This window comes from Somniosus microcephalus, chromosome 2, assembly GCF_052327205.1.
Source record: "Somniosus microcephalus isolate GS21.2 chromosome 2, FLI_Smic_1.0, whole genome shotgun sequence".
Taxonomy (NCBI): Eukaryota; Metazoa; Chordata; class Chondrichthyes; order Squaliformes; family Somniosidae; genus Somniosus; species Somniosus microcephalus.
The window spans coordinates 292,012,731-292,027,413 of NC_140988.1; the positions used below are offsets into that span (position 1 = coordinate 292,012,731).

The 14,683-nt window shown below is 48.3% G+C and overlaps 1 protein-coding gene across 2 annotated transcripts in view; it reads left to right on the plus strand.

The window, feature by feature from the left end:
* LOC147123455 (GTP-binding protein Rit2-like) overlaps nt 1–14,683 on the plus strand; it is a 538,426-nt gene that overhangs the window by 198,738 nt on the left and 325,005 nt on the right. The gene's annotated exons all lie outside the window — the stretch shown is intronic.

Below are 14,683 nucleotides of genomic sequence, written 5' to 3' on the forward strand. Positions count from 1 at the left end.
CTAATTAGAAACATTTTATTAGAGGCACAACTTGAGCTCTGTGCTCTACTGGAGATAGGATTCCATGGCCTAGAAATATGCAGTGTGTGTAATAACAATAGAAAATGCTGGAAATACTCAGCAGGCCAGGCAGCATCCGTGGAGAGAGAAACAGGGTTAACGTTTCAGGTCTGGGACCCTTCATCAGAACTGGAAAAAGCTGGAAATGTAACAGATATTAAGCAGGTGCCGAGACAGTGGTGGGGGGGTTAGGAGGGGAGGAAGGAATTGAAAGAACATGCTGTGAAAATGTTGCAAATGGGAGTGGCAAAATCATACTGCATGAAAAATGGGGGCAGGGATTATTATCTGAAATTGTTGAACTCTACGTTGAGTCCGCTGCAAAGTGCCCAATCGAAAGATGAGGTGCTGTGCTAAGAACATAAGAACATAAGAAATAGGAGCAGGAGTAGGCCAATCGGCCCCTCGAGCCTGCTCCGCCATTCAATAAGATCATGGCTGATCTGATCCTAACCGCCAATCCACTATCACAGAACCATCTCCTGAATCTAACAGAATTAGACACACGAAATAGGAGCAGGATCAGGCTACACGGCCCCTGGGCCCGCTCCGCTACCCACAGGGCCATGACCGATCCGAACCTAGACTCATGTCCAAATTCCTGCCCGCTCCCCGTAACCCTTAATTCCCTTTACTTCTGGGAAACTGTCTATTTCTGTTTTAAATTTATGTAATGATGTAGCTTCTACAGCTTTTTGGGGCAGCATATTCCATGGACCTACCACCCTCTGAGTGAAGTAGTTCCTCCTCATCTCAATTTTGAAAGAGCAGCCCCTTATTCTAAGACTATGCCCCCTAGTTCTAGTTTCACCCATCATCGGGAACATCCGCCCCGCATCCACCCGATCTAACCCCTTCACAATCTTATATGTTTCAATAAGATCGCCTCTCATTCTTCTGAACTCCAATGAGTAGAGTCCCAATCTACTCAACCTCTCCTCATATGTCCATCCCCTCATCCCCGGCATTAACCGAGTGAACCTTCTTTGTACTGACTCGAGAGCAAGTATGTCCTTTCTTAAGTATGGACACCAAAACCGTACGCAGTATTCCAGGTGCGGTCTCACCAATACCTTGTACAACTGAAGCAATACCTCCCTATTTTTATATTCTATCCCCCTAGCAATGAAAGCCAACATTCCATTGGCCTTCTTAATCACTTGCTGCACCTGCATACTAACCTTTTGAGTTTCGTGCACCAGGACCCCCAGATCCCTTTGTACTTCAGTACTTTCCAGTTTCTTGCCATTAAGATAATAACTTGCTCTTCGATTTTTCCTGCCAAAGTGCATAACCTCACACTTTCCAGTATTGTATTCCATCTGCCAAATCTCTGCCCACTTACTTAGCCTGTCTATGTCCTCTTGCAGGTTTTTTATGTCCTCCTCACTCACTACTTTCCCTCCCATCTTAGTATCATCTGCAAACTTTGATATGTTACACTCGGTCCCCTCCTCCAAATCGTTAATATAGATTGTAAAGAGTTGGGGACCCAGCACTGACCCCTGCGGAACACCACTAGTTACTGATTGCCAGTCTGAGAATGAACCATTTATCCCAACTCTCTGCTTTCTGTTAGATAGCCAATCCTCTATCCATGCCAGAATATTACCCCCAATCCTGTGATTTTTTATCTTAAGCAATAATCTTTTGTGTGGCACCTTGTCAAATGCCTTTTGGAAGTCTAAATACACTACGTCCACTGGTTCCCCTTTATCCACCCTACATGTTACTTCCTCAAAGAACTCCAGCAAATTTGTCAAACATGACTTCCCCTTCATAAAACGATGCTGACTTTGTCCTATTAAATTATGATTATCCAAATGTCCTGTTACTGCCTCCTTCATAATGGACTCCAAAATTTTACCTACCACAGATGTTAGGCTAACCGATCTATAGTTTCCAGCCTTCTGTCTACTGCCCTTTTTAAATAAGGGTGTTACATTAGCAGTTTTCCAGTCTGCCGGGACCTTTGCTGAGTCCAGGGAGTTTTGGAAAATTATTACCAATGCATCGACAATCCCTACCGCCACTTCCCTCAAGACCCTAGGATGTAAGCCATCAGGTCAAGGTGATTTATCCGCCTTGAGTCCCATTATTTTACCAAGTACCACTTCCTTAGTGATTTTGATCGTGTTTAGCTCCTCCCCCTCTTTAGCCCCCTGTTTGTCCAGTGTTGGGATATTCTTAGTGTCTTCTACTGTAAAGACTGATATAAAATATTCATTCAATGCTTTTGCCATCTCCATATTTCCCACCATTAATTTCCCGGTCTCATCCTCTAAGGGACCAACATTTACTTTAGCCACCCTTTTTCTTTTTATATAACTATAAAAACTCTTACTATCTGTTTTTATATTTTTTGTTAATTTACTTTCATAATCTATCTACCCTTTCTTAATCAATCTTTTTGTTATTTTTTGCTGTCTGTTAAAGTTTTCCCAATCCTCTATCCTCCCACTAGATTTGGCTACCTTATATGCCCTTGTTTTTATTCGAATACTATCCTTAATTTCTTTACTTAGCCACGGATGGCTGTCTTTTCTTTTACACCCTTTTCTTCTCAGTGGAATATATATTTTTTGGAAGTTGTAAAATAACTCCTTAAATGTACACCACTGATCATGTATCATCTTACCCTTTAATCTATTTTCCCAATCCACTCTACTCAATTCCGCTCTCATATCTTCATAGTCTCCTTTATTCAGAAGAGGAAGAAGCCGAAGAGGAACTCGCCGAAGAGGAAGTCGATGAAGAGGAAGATGCAGAAGAGGAAGAAGCAGAAGAAAAGGAAGCACAAGGAAAGATGCACCCCAAACTGTCCCTTTCTGGCTGGGATATCTGGGATGGAACCATCCGCCTGCGGTACCAGTGACCACAACCCCAATTCCCCTTTCAGCATTTGTCCCATACTTTACCTTTCCTCTGTTATTGACCATCAAGCATCCTCTTGGCCACAATGCAGAAATAAAAGCCACCACAAAGCAAACTTTATACATTTATCCATCCAATATGACATCAAGAAATCAACTAATCATCCATGTGCATTCCTTTAGCGACTGTCCTGTGTGTGTGTTTGCCTATCCTACTGATGTCACGCAGTGTTACTCCAGTAGCTGCAGTACGGCTGGTGGAAGGCTGCTGACTTTTAGTGGGGGACACTGCAAATGGCCTTACAGGATTACCTCGAGGAGCTGGTGACTGGGAGTGTCAAATTGAGTGAGGGTGTTGCTGCTTCTTCTTTTTCTTCTTCTTTCTCTCCTTTCCCTCTTCTTAGCCACCCACTGGCTGGGCAGGCTGGATTTCATGGGTGTGTGAAATGAGGAAGGCACAAGGGTGGAGTTGTGGCGAGGGGAGGGCAGGAAAGCAAAAGGTGGATGCTTGCATCATGCGCACCTTGCAAATTAGAAGATATTGTGGGATGAGGGGGAAGTGGGCTGTGAGAAGGAGGATAACGTATGAGGAATCCAGCATCTTGTATCCTTTCAGCCTGCACTGGCCAAGGGCTCAGACATGCCCCTGCCAAGAATGGCCAACACCGTCTCCTCCAAAGATGTGAGGTGAAGCTCGGAGGTGTGCCACGGGTTTGGTACAGATTGTTGGTAGGCGAGTGATTTGGATTTGGTGGTGGGGGGGGTGGAGTCATGCATTGAGCATGTGTGAGGCTAGTGATGTAGTTGGCAGGAGACAGCTTTTGAAGATACATTCACTGACCTTGACCACTGGTCTGAGGTCATGAAGCTTCTTTGGGCACTGGAGCCAGGTGGTGGGGGTGACACTGATGGCAGTGATGGCCTCGGTGATCTAGTCCCACATCATTCTTTCTGGAGGCCCTCCTGGCCCCTGTGGGTAGAGGACCTCTCTTGCAGTGTTGACCACCTGCACAAAGCTGAAGTGCTGTGTGCGAGACCCTGGGTGCTCCTACCTTGGCTTGCTGAGCCATTTGTGTTAGTGCTGAAGTACTTTTACCTTTTCTTTTAGATGTGGAAGGCAGTTAGCTTTAACAGCTGAAGACTGCCATTTGGGAATTATTTTTAATGTCTATTTTTTTCCAGAAGGCAGTTGAGCTCTAAGGGCTGAAAGCCTGAAAACCTATTTTTAAATGATTTTTATTTTTCTCATTTGATAAGACAGTTCCGCTTTAAGGGACTGTCACTGCTTTCTAAATTGATAGCCTTGCTTTAAGACAATGGGCTGGATTTTACCTGCAGAGGCAAATTGGGGCGGGATTGCTGCCTTCAGGGTTCTAGTCCCGCCCCCAGTGATGTCCGACGCACAGACGCTATTTTCCCCTGATTGGCATTGTTAAACCCTCCCTGTGGGCTTGCCGGCCAATTAAGGGAAAGCCGGTGTCAGATGACATCAGTTGATGACGCTTCATCTGACAGTTTTCTTAAAGGGACATGTACTATTTATTTTTGACAGCTGATCTGTCACTGTTTGACAGCTTTGAAGTACTGTCAAACACTGACAATCATTATACAAAGGTGAGCCCTTTCACCCCGGCTCTCCAATGACTCTCTCCTTAGGATAAAACAGATGTCAGCTGCAGGTGAGGTTACAGAAGCGATCTGTCACTTCTCTCAATGAGTTGAGGCCACACAAACACTTCAAAGCTTGTCACCTACAGAAAAATCTAAACACATTAAAAATGACTTTCCCAACATCTCCTTACCTCTGATACTCACAGTGTCCCATTGGATCCTTCACACCACTTCTGCAGCTGTCATCTATACACAAACATTACAACAGACCCACAGCATGCCTCACTTACTCTGGCGGGGTTCCCCTACATCAGGAAGCCCACAGCAGAAGTCTCAAAATGGGAAAAAAGCCTCTTAACTGCATGTTAATTACCAGCCGACAGGCAGTTAAGTGGTTATAATCCTCTTCCCGCTGCTAGGAGTCGGGTCCCTGCGCTAATCAGGGACCCGACTCCTGGGAAGATTGTTTGGAGGCGGGTTGGGAGCGGGTTCAGGATTCGCTCCCATTCTCTTTGATTTTGCCAGCAGTCCCGCCTCCAAGCCCGCCTCCTCAGGGCTGGTAAAATCCAGCCCAATGTTGCATTTGCTTCAGGTACTCTATGACCACGTTACATTGGGCCTCCTGATGAGAGCAGCACCGGAAAATCAGCCTTGCATGGCAGGTTTAGCGCGGCGCTAATTTAAATTAGAAGGCAACACCAAAATACCAGTGCTGCCTGCACTATGATTTCAGGCAGCCGTTAACTTCGGCCTGCAGTGGCACCGGCAGGTTTCCGACCTACTGCAACTTCTAGGCCCATCTCTCAATGGCGGTTACAGTGAGCCAAGGTTACAATTTTTTGAACAGCAATTTGACCTGTAGCCTGCATCTGGCTTTAGTCTGCCTCAGGACTGGAGGTAGATAAACAATGGCAAACATTTAAAGATAGAATGACAAAATTGCAAAAATTGTTTATACCAATCTGGCATAAAAGGAAATCTAAAAAGGTGACTCAACCGTGGATAACAGGGGAAATTAGAGACAGCATAAAATCCAAAGATAGGGCGTATAAAATAGCCAAAAAAAGCGCCAGAGCGGAAGATTGGGAACAGTTTAAGATAGAGCAAAGGAGGGCAAAGGGCATGATCAAGAGGGGCAAAATAGCTTACGAAAACAAGCTGGCGGAAAATATAAAAACTAACTCCAAAAGCTTTTATAAATATATCAAAAGGAAAAGACTGGTGAAAACCAAAGTTGGTCCATTGCAGTCAGATACGGGGGAATATATAATGGGAAATAAGGAAATGGCAGATCAACTAAATGCATACTTTGGGTCAGTCTTTACGAAGGAAGACACAAAAAACCTCCCTGGGATATCGGGAAAAATAGGGACATTGGCAAAGGAGGAACTGACGCAAATCAATATCTCTAAGGATATGGTGTTAAGGAAGCTAAAGGGATTGAAGGTGGACAAATCCCCAGGGCCTGATAACATGCATCCTAGGGTACTGAAGGAGGTGGCCCTAGAGATAGCGGATGCACTAAGGATGATTTTTCAGAATTCATTAGACTCGGGAACAGTGCCGATGGATTGGAGGGTAGCTAACGTTACCCCACTATTCAAAAAGGGGGGTAGGGAAAAAGCAGGTAATTACAGACCTGTAAGCCTTACATCAGTTGTGGGCAAAATGCTGGAGTCCATCATTAAGGATGAAATAGCGGAGCACTTAGCAAATGGGGACAGGATAGGACAGAGTCAACATGGATTTACAAAGGGTAAATCGTGCTTGACTAATCTATTGGAATTTTTTGAGGGAGTAACTGGTAGAATAGATGGGGGAGAGCCAGTAGATGTGGTGTACCTGGACTTCCAAAAGGCCTTCGATAAGGTCCCACATAAAAGATTAGCATGGAAAATTGAGGCTCATGGGATAAAGGGGAAAGTTTTGGCGTGGATAGGGAACTGGCTGTCAGATAGAAAACAGAGAGTTGGAATAAACGGCTCATTTTCTGAATGGCAGGCAGTAACAAGTGGGGTACCACAGGGATCTGTCCTGGGCCCCCAGCTGTTCACAATTTACATTAATGACCTGGATCAGGGAGTCGGATGCAGCATTTCCAAATTTGCAGACGACACTAAACTAGGAGGGGGGGTGGGCTCAGAGGAAGAGACCAGGAAGCTCCAGAGCGATTTGGACAGACTGGGCGATTGGGCGGATAAATGGCAGATGCACTATAATGTGGACAAGTGCGAAGTTATCCACCTTGGGTGCAGGAACGGGAGGGCAAATTATTATTTAAATGGCAATAGATTGGGAGAGGGGGAAGTACAGAGAGACCTGGGTGTTCTTGTACACCAGTCACTGAAGGCGAGCATGCAGGTGCAACAGGCGGTCAAGAAGGCAAACGGTATGCTGGCCTTCATAGCAAAAGGGTTAGAATACAGGAACAGGGATACCTTGCTGCAGCTGTACAGGGCACTGGTGAGACCACACCTCGAGTACTGTGTACAGTTTTGGTCGCCTCATCTGAGGAAGGATGTTCTTGCCATGGAGGGGGTGCAGCGGCGATTCACCAGGCTGATACCAGGAATGGCGGGAATGACCTATGAGGAGAGACTATGTAGTTTAGGGATGTACACACTGGAGTTTAGAAGATTGAGAGGGGACCTCATAGAAGTGTATAAAATTCTGACAGGTCTAGACAGACTGGATGCAGAAGGAATGTTTCCCTTGGCGGGTGAGAACAGAACTAGAGGACATAATTTAAGGATAAGGGCTAAACCATTTAGGACAGAGATGAGGGGGAATTTCTTCACTCAGAGAGTGGTGAACCTGTGGAACTCATTGCCACAGAGGGCAGTGTACGCCAGCTCATTAAATATATTTAAGAGGGAATTAGATATATTTCTACGGGCAAAAGGGGTTAAGGGTTACGGAGAGAAGGCGGGGACGGGATACTGAATTAAAGGATCAGCCATGATCTCATCGAATGGCGGAGCAGGCACGAAGGGCCGAATGGCCTACTCCTGCTCCTATCTTCTATGTATCTATGTATGTAGCTAATATCTCCAGGGATTGGGAGTCTAGGGAAAAGTGTATAGCACCACCGACAGGACCAGTTTATTGGTTGGTCCATTCTCTTTCCTGAAATCTAGCAAGGAGATCCCTAATGCCACAGTTAAGAGATAGGAGCTAATAGGAAACAGTGGCAGTAACATTGGTTGACCAGTAACCAATGACCCCTGAAAACACAAAAGAGGCGGGCATTATAACAGATTTTCAGCTGATTGCCATTTAAATTTCCAGTGGAAATGGTACATAAATATTTAGATTTTAGCACCATGTAGAAACCGCACCCCCCCGCAATTTTTTTCTTATGACTTTTTATTATCTCCTTGGTTACTCCGTTCTTCTGTCTTCTCCCCTTGCCATTCTTTTATAATCTTGGGAAGAGATTTCCACTTCTGTACTCACGTGGCTACAATTTTCTGCTTATTCACTTTAATAGGAGGAAAATCACAGACTGGTGAGCGTTGAATCAGAAATCCCTGGCCCCGGCCGCCTGTTTCTTTAATTCCTTATTTAATTAATCTTTCCTTAGCTTTCACTGTCTTTCATTTTCATTTAATTGCATTTTCTCTTTGCTCTGTCTAATTTTTACAAACAGTTTTTCCAAAATACACGGAACTGCTGGCTGGTATTGTATTAACTGGATGTGATGGGTGTATTTAGAAACATAGAAACATAGAAGATAGGAGCAGGAGTAGGCCATTCGGCCCCTCGAGCCTGCTCCGCCATTCAATGAGATCATGGCTGATCATCCAAATTCAGTACCCTGTTCCTGCCTTCTCTCCATATCCCTTGATCCCTTTAGCCTTATGAAATATATCTAACTCCTTCTTGAATATATTTAATGAACTGGCCTCCACCGCCCTCTGTGGCAGAGAATTCCACAGGTTCACCACTCTCTGGGTGAAGAAATTTAATCATTTGGTTACCTGATCAGGAGATGTAGAGATGGAGGTTAATACATTGAAGCCTGTGGATTAGGTATCTGGAACTTATAAGCAATGCAGCAAATTTGTATCATGTTCTGACATAAATTTAAAACAATGGGAGTAATTTTAATTTTTATGGCGGAGTGATAATGGAGTGGCAGCTAATGGGTAGCCCATTATACACATCGCCTGATTTTCTTTTCCAAATGTCGGCATTCAGGAAAAACAGGTTCACATGCGCCCTAATAGGCAATCCTTAAAGGGACCGCTGCAGGCTGCCACCAAAATGGTAAGTTTGTTAAAGATTAAAGTTACCTTAATATGGAGCCGGGAGGAGCAGGAATCCTTGTCCCGACCCCACATTAAAAGCCGGGGTCGCTGCTGGTCACTGCCCAACCACCCGATCGCCACCTCTGCCCCAATAGCCCCCCCACCCCCGATCACTGTCGCCAATCTCCCTCCCTTGATCACTGCCGCCGCCCTCCCCCTCTGATCGCCGCTACCCTCCCTACTCTCCTGATCGTTCCCCTCAGGTTGCCAGTCTCAAGTTTACCCTCCCGCTCCTGATCACCCCCCTCCTGTTAGGTGTGCCTCGGGCCTATCAATTCAGACGCAGGGATCGTTCCCTTTGATCAGTTTGTACCGGCCTGCCAGGCAAATCAATATTGCAGAGTGAACTTCATACAGGCTTGATGCCCCTAATTTGCATATGCAAAAGTTCTAACGCCTGTTTGAGGTGCAGCCCCTTTAAGCCTATTTTTTTGCCTGTACCAATATGGCAGGAAGCACCATTCTGGCTCATAATGAGGATGCACTTCTGGCCTACCATATTGGAGGCTTAAGTGCCTGTTTAGCGCCCAAAAACCGGGTGCAGCGCCATCGAATTTCTAGGCCATAATCTGACAAAATCAATCAGGTGAACAATTGCATCTATATATATAAAACGGTATGTCTCTCTGTCTGTCTTTCTGTCTCTCTGTCCGGCTATACAATCAAAAGTTATAGAGCGTACCTACACGTGTGTTACATCAAAAGAAAGGTTACGATTCCAGAACGGTTGTAAGCGTATTTACGTTTCGGTGAGACAAAAATTGTGCCCGCGGTATCCAAAAAACGTTCAAAATTCTGCTCATTATCTGCTCATTAGCATTGAGTGACGTCGAGGTCGACCAATCGTACGGTCGAGCGACCCGACGGTCGACCAATCGCTGCGTGGCGGGGGCGGGTTCCTGGCACGTGCGGGCGGGCCCTCCTAGAGACGAGTGACGGGATGATTGACCAATCCTACGCTTCGGTGACCTGACGGTCGACCAATCGGTGCGTGTGTGGGCAGGCCTTATCGTTCTGAACCGAGGTGAGTCGCCGCCATCATGATTCCAAACTTTTCATTTCTTTTTCCCGCTTTCTGCGTGTTTCTTTTCAAATCTACATTTCCACCAAAAAAAAAGTTGCTTTTAAAACACAAATTGTTTTTTAAAAAAGTTAATTAATTTGTACATCTTTTCTCTAACCTCTATAATTTTCCTACCTTTCACCGTTTTTGTAGGCCTCGAAGCCTGGGCCTCACCTCCGCACCCACGCCCGAGCTAGGCACCTCCCGGCCCTAGTCAACAAGCGGCCCCCAATTGCCGCCATCTTTGTGAAGGCTGGAGGGGCGGGCCTCAGCCAAGCGTCGCTACCGCCGCCATCTTTGTAAAGGCTGGTGCGGCGGTGGCGGCACTGAGCTCCGCGGAGCAGGTGCGCGGCGGCGTCTCACTCTCCCCCCCAGTCTCTCTCTCTCTCTCTTCCCTGCGCCTCCTGAATGCGCGGGGGAAGAGGCCCGGGGCACCGTGGCCGCTTTCGGAGACTTCAACTCCGTGACAGGTGAGGAGGGTGTTTGTTGTTCACATTGGGCAGCGGGCGGGTTCCCCGGGTGCTGATCCCTGGCGGTGTGGGTGTGGGGCCGGAGCACGGCTCTTACCTTGCCCCGGAGAGCGGGCGGACGGCGGGGCCTGGAGTAGCAGAGGGGAACAGTCAACAGACAGACGTCAGAGAGACAGAGAAATGGAGAGGGAGAGGACAGGGAGAGGGGGAGGGAGAGGGAGAGTGAGGAGAGGGGCAGGGAGGGAGAGAGGAGGGGGGCAAGGAGGGAGAGGGGAGAGTGAGAGAGGGTGGGGGGAGGGGAGAGGGTGAGGGAGGGAGAGGACAAGGGGGGAGGGAGGGAGAGAGAGTAAAGCAGGGAGAGATGGGGAGGGAGAGAGAGGGTGATGGAGGGAAAGAGTGAGGGGGTGGGACAGGGAGGGAGAGCTTACCTTCTTCCTTCCTTCGCAGGGGTCCATCGGACCACCTTCCCCCCATCGCTCTCTCTCTTCCCCCCAAGTCGCTCACTCTCTCTCTTCCCCTCCCAGTCGCACACTCTCTCTCTTCCACCCCGTCGCTCTCTCTCTTCCCCCCCAGTCGCTCGCTCTCTCTCTTCCCCCCCAGTCGCTCGCTCTCTCTCTTCACCCCCAGTCGCTCGCTCTCTCTCTTCCCCCCCAGTCGCTCGCTCTCTCTCTTCCCCCCAGTCGCTCGCTCTCTCTCTTCCCCCCCAGTCGCTCGCTCTCTCTCTTCCCCCCCAGTCGCTCGCTCTCTCTCTTCCCCCCCAGTCGCTCGCTCTCTCTCTTCACCCCCAGTCGCTCGCTCTCTCTTCCCCCCCAGTTGCTCGCTCTCTCTCTTCCCCCCAGTCGCTCGCTCTCTCTCTTCCCCCCAGTCGCTCGCTCTCTCTCTTCCCCCCAGTCGCTCTCTCTCTCTCTTCCCCCCAGTCGCTCGCTCTCTCTCTTCCCCCCAGTCGCTCGCTCTCTCTCTTCCGCCCCAGTCGCACGCTCTCTCTCTTCCCCCCCAGTCGCTCGCTCTGTCTCTTCCCCCCCCAGTCGCTCGCTCTCTCTCTTCCCCCCCAGTCGCTCGCTCTCTCTCTTCCCCCCAGTCGCTCGCTCTCTCTCTTCCCCCCCAGTCGCTCGCTCTCTCTCTTCCCCCCCAGTCACTCGCTCTCTCTCTTCCCCCCCAGTCGCTCGCTCGCTCTCTTCCCCCCAGTCGCTCGCTCTCTCTCTTCCCCCCAGTCTCTCGCTCTCTCTCTTCCCCCCCAGTCGCTCGCTCTCTCTCTTCCCCCCCAGTCGCTCGCTCTCTCTCTTCCAACAACAACATCCCCTCAAAAAAGCCTCGGCACCACCGGGCACTCCAGCTAGTGTATAATATAAAATATATAATAAATTATCCAGGCAGTTTTTTAATTTTTCCCCACATTTCTTACTGCACAAGAGTTTTTGGAATCTACTAAGCAAATGCAGGGGAAAACATAATGTAACATTTGCATATTGAATTATCATTGGCCCACAGGCATCTGTAAGGACTACCTATTATATTCACATGTGATCACATGCTGAGCTGTCATTGGCCTGCAGGCATCTGTAAGGACTTCTATTGTTTTGAAGACCCAGGCTAGGGGTCCTAACGCCATCTTTTCCCCAGTGTGCTGATGTGAGTAAGATCACAGGCCTAATGCTTCATTAAAAGAGTTAAACTGTAATACTCCGTTGTACTGCAAGTTATTATTTTTGTACAAAGTTTGCAAAACAAGATATGGTGTCAGAACAGGGATTTGAAATGGACATCGTTGGAGCTCCCTTACCCCGAATGAATTGGGAATCTTTGAACTTACCTAGAGAATGGAGCAAGTTCAAGCAACACGTGGAGTTGATGTTCTCGGGTCCACTGAAAAGCAAAGGGGAGGAAGAAAGATGCAGCTACCTACTGCTGTGGATCGGAGAAAAAGGGAGAGACATTTTTAACACATGGTCTCTCACCGCGGATGAAGCAAAGGTACTGAAAAGGTATTTTGACTGTTTTGAATCATGTGATGCCCAAGACAAATACGATATTCGCTAGGTAAAAGTTTCAGGAGAAAGTACAAGGAGCTAGTGAGTCATTTGAACAGTTCGTGACTGAGTTAAAACTGCTGGTAAAAGACTATGGCCTAGAAATTCAGTTAGGGGCGCCCAGCTCGCCTGGGCGCCGGAATTACCGCTGCGTGCGGAGCCACTTGCGCCAGCGGGAAATTCACTTTCAGCGCCCCAAGTGGAAGCCGGCCGCTAAACAAGGGTTTCGGCGCCCCGTTTGGGGGGCTGAAACTGAATATCGGCGTGCAAAGTGCCGCAGCGCCACCCGCTGCGGCACGGCAGCCTGCGGTACTGCAGGCCTTCCTCTCAGTCTTAAGGGGGAGGTGCCTGCAACAGCGCGATCCCCGCTCGCGAGTGCCGGCAAATGAGCCCGGCACCAGGGAGAAGTGCCGGGCTCTCTGGAAACAGCCGGCAATGCCGCGGGGGGGTGGTGAAGGAGGCCGGGGACGGAGGTGCGGGCAGGCGGCCGCCGAAAAAGCGGCCGGCCGCACCTCCACCTTAACTCGCCCCACTACCGGCACAGGTAGGCCCCGTGTACCGGTCGCTGTTTGCGGCCGGCGTGGGGGAGGCGGCAGCAACCAAATATGGCCAGCGGGGCGATAGCGGGGCGCTGCGCACACCGATTATGTCATCGGTGGCGGCGCAGCGCTACTGGCTAACGCCGCCATTAGCGCCCCGCTAAATATCGCGGTAGGTTTGCACAGTGGCGCAAAAGCCCTCTTTGGGCGCAAACTGGTGGCGCAGGCCACTGAATTTCTAGGCCTATGAATATGCAGAAGATAAAGATGAGATGGTCAGAGACCGCATCGTGTTTGGAATACATTCAGCTAAAGTGAGAGAGAAACTTTATAATGTTGGGTCTGGCCTAACGCTGGACAAAGCTATGGACATAGCTAGATCACACGAGATAGCCCAAGCACAGCTGAAAACCATAACCAGTGCCACGAGCAGCTCGAGTGAACAGACAGTGCACGCAGTTAATAGACACACACCAAAGAACACCGCCCAGAGAGCGTGTTTCAGAACAGAAAGAACAGAGAGAGTTCTAAAAATGAGCGACACAGACATAAAACGCTTCAAAAACTGTGGATATTGTGGAAACAAGATGCATGGAGAAAAGGAGCACTGCCCCGCCAAAGGAAGGCAATGTGCTAAATGTGGTAAACGGAACCACTTTGCTAAAGTGTGCAGGACTGTTCGGGGAATAGCAGTACACACAGTGAGTGACAGCCAAATGATAGATAGAAAGCCAAATGCAGAGGAACTGTTTATTGATTCTGTGTCACAGAAAAAACAGATTTCAGAGACTGAGCAAGCCTTCGCAGATATTGAGATAGGAAAACAGGGCAAAGAGCTAAAGTTTAAACTAGACACTGGAGCTCAGGTTAATGCAATTCCTCTGAGTGAGTATCATAGCTTGAAGGATGAGTGTGAGCTACAGCCCACCTCATGCAGACTGACCAGCTATGGGGGTGAGCAGCTCATTGTAAAAGGCACATGCGTAATGAAATGCAAGTACAAAGAAAGCGACATGATGTTGGACATTTACATTGTTGACACTCAAGCATCTCCAGTGCTAGGTCTAAAGGCATGTTTAGACATGGACCTCGTCAAGCTAGTGCTATCATTGACAGCACCAATTGAGAAGCAGACAGTCATGGAGGAGTTTGCTGACGTTTTCAAAGGAATCGGACTATTCCCAGGTGAATGCACTATTCACCTTGACCCAGCAGCAACCCCTGTGGTTTGCCCACCGAGAAGGATACCCCCTGCTCTATGTAGTCGCCTGAAGGAGGAGCTGCAGAGCATGGAGAATACAGAAATCATCGTCCGGGAAACAGAACCGACAGATGGGTCAACGCATTAGTAGTGGTTGAGAAACCACGTACAGGCAAGCTCAGAGTCTGTCTCGACCCCAGAGATTTGAACAAGGCCATCAAATGCCCTCACTACCCTCTACCAACGCTTGATAACATCACACCCAAGCTAGTGGGAGCACATTACTTCAGTGTAATGGACGCACGATCAGGATACTGGACTATCAAGCTCACGGAAGAGTCATCTAAGCTAACAACGTTCAACACACCATTTGGACGTTACCGATTTCTGCGTTTACCATTTGGTCTTATCTCAGCTCAGGATGAATTCCAGTGGAAGATCGACGAAACCTATGAAGGCCTCAACGGAGTAGTCGCAATCGTAGACAACATCTTCATCTATAGCAGGAATAGAGAGGAACATGACAGGA